The following is a 6,068-nucleotide window of genomic DNA, read 5'->3' on the forward strand; positions in this document are numbered from 1 at the left end:
TACAGTCAGATACTTTAATTTACTTTACTAGCAACTGCATAAAACACACCTGGGTGGTGACCAAAAATCTCTGAGAAGTTCCAGCATCCAGACAATAGTTTGAAATAGAGCAATGTAGACAGGCGACTAATATGAGAACCTTTGTCTGCACTGATAAAGATTTGAAAGATTACTTTAAAATATGCAGCTGGACTATATCCCAAACCATTACACTTTGGAATGAGGAGGTTTCACTCATGATATGTGTTTTGTTTAACTGTTAGTAATTAATTGCAAACCTCACAGAGTGAATGCTGGATCATGTGTGATCCAGGGGCTCCTGAGTGGCGCAGTGGTCTAAGATTCTGCATCTCAGTGCAAGAGGTGTCACTACAGTACCTGGTTCGAATCCAAGCTGCATCACATGTGGCTGTGATTGGGGCTCCCATAGGGCGGCGCACAATTGGCCCAGCGTTGTCCGGATTTGGCCGGGGTAGGCCGTCATTGTAAATAAGAATTTGTTCTTAACTGACTTGCCTGGTTAAATAAATGTGTGAATACTCCACCTGGGCTATAAGTATGTGGAGCCATACCTTCATAAAACTATAGTTTATTTAACTACTGTTTTTAGCTTGCTGTAAAGGGGAATGAAAGACTTTTGTACACCAGGGAAAGAAAAAAATGATCACATTGGGATAAATTGTGAAAGGTCCTTGCAAGGGTCAAGAAATTTTAAAGGTTTTAAAGTCACATGAAGTGTAAATATTATGTAAAATAATGAGCTGTACTACAGGGATTCAACCAACCCAAATAAAACAATGCTGAGTGATTTTCATATCATCATGATAAAAATTAATATCCATTGCGGCCCTCGTACTTAGGCTTATCGTTACGAGAGCAAGCAATGAAGGCCTGCTATTCATGTTGGGAAATATAATGAATGTGCTTTTTCTCTACGAAAAAAAGAAAACAAAGAACATTTCCTTTCTCTATTTCAAAGCAGTGCAGACATAGCTACAGTATCAGAGGCCATGGAAATAAAATACTTATGAAGAAACCTTGAGAAAGGAGTAGATACGTACCTGCCCTTCAACATCGGAGGCAATCATCTGAAATGGTCAGACAAACATAGTGACCATCATGAACAGACATGTGGGCTATGTAGAGCACTGACTGTATAAATACATACGCAATTTAAATAATAGATTTTTTTTTTAAATGGTCGAAATCCTAAATTCAATTAATTTTCACTTAGTCATGCAGTGATGTAAATGGGAGACATCAATGGTAGTGAAAATAAGATTTGCCACTGAATAACTCAAATAGTCCCAAAGTTTGAATATAGTTTTTTGGGCTTGAAAATACTAGACTATTGCCTGAGCACTGATCGCTATAGCTTGTAGTGGTGTGAAATTATTTGCAGACTTTCTCTACAATGCAATAGATTCTGGAACATAGAAGTTGTGGAATGAACAATACAGACCTCTACTGTCTTTAACTAGTGAAGTGCAGAAGATGTCATGTCAGTCCACAGGAGGTTGGTGGCACCTTAATTGTGGAGAACGGGCTTGTGGTAATAGCTGGAGTACAATAGGGGAATGGTATCAAATACATGGTACCATTCCATTTGCTCTGTTCCATCCATTATTATGAGCTGTTCTCCTCTCAGCAGCCTCCTGTGTGTCAGTCTGACTTTTGAATGAAGTCAAATTCTTCAAAAAAAGAGATACCGTGTCTCCTGCTTAGTGCTTTGTTTACACCCTCTAACATCAATGTTAAAAATGATTTGCACGTTTCCTAAGTGCTATACACCTTGTTTGGAGAGCGAGGTAGTGGCAGTGTTCTGACCCTAAGGGCTATGATGGGGTCATGGGCATACTCTAACTCGTATAATAAATTCCCTGGTTTTCCCCAAATCCTGGTTGGAGTATACTCGGAATCAGGAGGGATTAAGCAGAAAATCCGGAATCCTACAACCAGGATTTGTGGGAAATGTTGCAACCCTAACCCTGATACTTCAGCTACACTACACCCATCGCATTGCATTTCCATCAGCATCATGTCAATGGGACGTTCTACCTGCTACACCAGAAACCAACCAAAGCAACCTCATTATTTCAATTCACAAGATACAATTGAACCTTGACGATTCTTATAGATAGTATAGACAAAAGCTTTCATTGATTTCAAAGGAAATATTCCCTCAATGGCTGATGACTGTAGTGTAGCAGGGCCGTTATACTGTCACTCCAAATGGAGTGCCTTGACAGTCTGAATAGTATTACCCTATTCCGTAAAACTATGATGACTTTGCAATGTGAACTGACCAAACGGCTTATATGAAGTTCATTGTTCATTAGCAAATTATAAACTTTGAAACTCTGCACTGCAGAATACAAATGACTTGACTTGTCAGCCAACAGAATAATTTAACACTCCAGTATGACTTACTACAGGGTTCGGTGTTTACTGAAACACAGAGCCTTTTTCATTTTCTATTGTCCTGTAAGAAAAGTGTTGTCACAAGTTTCGTTTAACATGTCTTTCTCGCAAACGAGCTGAGCACAAAGTGTAGCACTATGTCAAGTAATACTTTTTTCCTTGTAAGGATAGAGGGCTCTGAAAGACCCATAAATACTAAACAGACTGAGTTACCATTTAAGCTGTGTTAGTGTGTGCATATTTGTGGGTGCCTCAGTCAGACACCTCTGAATAGTATAAGGGGACAGGGGACAACTGAAACACAGACATATGAATGTCAAAGAGATTACTTGTACTGAGTGGTAACCCCCCCCCCCAAAAAAAAATTGCTTATGAATCAAATGCTATTGATGAATATGTCAGTATTAATATGAAAACTGTGTACTAAAGACATCTGTATGCGTTTCATTTCCCTATCTATTTAGTCTGTTCAAATTGCTTCACTTCCTGCCCTCACCCACCTGCCATATGTGGCTGTGTGAATTAGAATATACTGCAGTTCACCACCCCTCTATGTATATCGTTTTATGTTGTTTGTGTTCATGTATACAGTATCAAGCTGATGAAAGCATGATTCATGAAGAGTTAATGCAGGCTTTAGGATGTCAGTCTGTTTAAAATGCTTTCTAGTTTTTTCCAAACTCGTATTTGAAACATTCTATAGCGTAAACAAACATTCTGTTCATCCCATCCTTGATGGAAATAAAAAAGACATACATGCTTCCCAAATGAGTTAGGAGATTAACAGCAACTGTTTTTGCTGGAATATACATAGTAACACTAATACTTATTTTCTTGAAAGATGAATTCAAGTTTGTGTTTTGTATTATGATCACAAGCAAAACAACAGAAGTAAGTAGCCATAGCGTTCATAATCAGAGTGATATGGGGGGGACTGTTCAAAGAGCACAAACACAAGGATAGAACATGCTTTTACAGGCTGTGTTGCCAGAGGAAGAAATGTCCACCAATAAATGGGCCTGACCATGGAGGAGGCAGGAAACTAGAATTAAAATAAGGGAACTCTGTTCTATTAATTCTAATTCTATGGGTATGACCAGAAAGAATGTCAGGGATGGGGTTGCCATGGGATCAAAGTAAACAAAGTGAGTAGATAATCTACTCACCACCAATGGTTTTACGTCAAATAGCTCATACAATAGCGCAACGATTCTGCCTGCACATATTTTATTTTCACAATGTCCTTTCCAGCACAGTTATGCATAATGGGGCTAGCCCAGTGCAGCTCAGCTTGGCCCTACAGTGTGAGTCAGACTAAAGACTGGCTGGATAATGTCTTCACCACCTGCAGGGAGAGAGAGAAGATGTTCACCTCACTGCCTGGTTGGCAAGCACCAGGCCGGGCACATGAATCTGACACTGGGCTCTTGAATCTGACATACTGTAAGTATTATAGTGAATATATATTCACCAGAAGAGGTTGGTAGCACCTTAATTGGGGAGGATGGGCTCGTGACACTAGCTGAAGCGGAATGAGTGGAATGGTATCAAATACATCAAATGCATGGTTTGCCATTATTATGAGCCATCCTCCCCTCAGCAGCCTCCACTGATATTCACATAACCCATTTATGATGACTGGGCCTAATCACTCAGTTTCGCATTGATGTCAAACTCATTGATGGCAGATGTAAGTATTCAATCTATTACAAGTTGTCTGGAGTAAACGGTTCCTGTTGCGAAACGTTTTGGACTAATGATTACACCCCAGGGGTTTATTCAGTCGGATCCTGTTGCAAAAGGTTTTGGACTAATGATTACACCCCAGGGGTTTATTCAGTCGGATCCTGTTGCAAAAGGTTTTGGACTAATGATTACACCCCAGGGGTTTATTCAGTCGGATCCTGTTGCAAAAGGTTTTGGACTAATGATTACACCCCAGGGGTTTATTCAGTCGGATCCTGTTGCAAAAGGTTTTGGACTAATGATTACACCCCAGGGGTTTATTCAGTCGGATCCTGTTGCAAAAGGTTTTGGACTAATGATTACATCCCAGGGGTTTATTCAGTCGAATCCCGTTGCAAAACGTTTGGTAACAGACATTTAAATTTTTGCAATTTAGCAGACACTCTTATCCAGAACAACTTACAGTTAGTCCATTAATCTTAAAATAGCTGTCTGGGACAACCACATATCACAGGCATAGTAAGTACATTCTTCCTCAGTAAAGTAGCAAAGTCAGAGCTGGAAAGGTGGGGGGGGGGGGGGGGGGGTTAAATGTGGAAGACACATTTCAGTTGAATGCATTCAGTTGTACAACTGACTAGGTATCCCCCTTTGCCTTTCCTTTTATTTTTATCTAAACATTCCAAAACGTTGTGTCCTGCTGAACGTGCCCCATGTGCAGCGTAATGTATGTCATTCCGTGTTACTATATCGCCGCCCAGTGGTGATTGATTCTCGCATGAGAACCCCCGTTAGTTTCGTTTTGAAATAGAAGGGCAATTCCATGATAACAGAGTGATGCTCCGAAAGATTTTTCCCATGTATGTCAAACAAACCAAAAGATTGCAAAGTTAAACATACCAAAACATTCTATGCACAAGAATGACTTTAAACAATTTTCCACTCAATGTTTAACAAAAACACATTTACTTAAAGAACAGCTCAGATGCAATGTTAGTTAACAGAATGAAGGCACCAACAGCACAAACCGTGATTCTTTTGCTAAACTTTGCATCTGCACTCTTCTTCAAGTAAATGTGTTTTGGAAAAAATGTTCTGTGGAAATTGTTAAAAGTTGTCATTGTGCATATATTTTTTTAAATGTATACATTTAACTAGGCAAGTCAATTAAGAACAAATTCGTATTTACAATGACGGCCTACACCGGCCAAACCCGGACGACGCTGGGCCAATTGTGCGCCGCCCTATGGGACTCCCAATCACAGCCGGATGTGAAACAGTTTGGATTCGAACGAGGGACTGTAGTGACACCTCCTGCACTGCGATGCAATGCCTTAGACCGCTGCGCCACTCTCTTTCCAACCAAAGAGACGACAACTGCAACTGGACAATATAACTAATATGGCTGAGCTTGCTTTATGCGTGGTTGCATTGTGTAGGCCGTTGCATCTGCTATTTAAAAGTTACTCAGACAGTATGTCATCACGCTTGTGTTGATCAATTAATTCCAGTCAATCATTTTGTATTGAAAAGGTCTAGGTAGCTTAGCCGCCTGAAGTTTTAATATAAACCAAATGTGTGCTGTAGTCCAGTAGATCAGCTCGACAATTGTTTGATTAGGTACAGAAGAGTGAGAATTGGCACAATTGTATATTTTTTCATGCTGAACAAAACCTGATATAGTGCCATTTCAGAAAGCATCTGGTCGACCTGTAGCACCCAGAGTTTGAGATAGTTGGCCTTGAAACAATGTTATTGACCATGTTTGTACATTACAATTATTATTATAAAAAGTTTGGTTGTTTTTATTTAATAAAGCAATAAGGTTGCTTTGACACTAAACACAATACAGAGGGTTGCAAATTACTCACATAATACATCAGTCGTCCTTTCCAAGTACCTACCAGTTCACCAAGAGTTTGGTACTTTTAAACTCACTTTTAAACTCATGCAATTGAAGA

Source organism: Salmo trutta, chromosome 31 (genome assembly GCF_901001165.1).
Source record: "Salmo trutta chromosome 31, fSalTru1.1, whole genome shotgun sequence".
Taxonomy (NCBI): Eukaryota; Metazoa; Chordata; class Actinopteri; order Salmoniformes; family Salmonidae; genus Salmo; species Salmo trutta.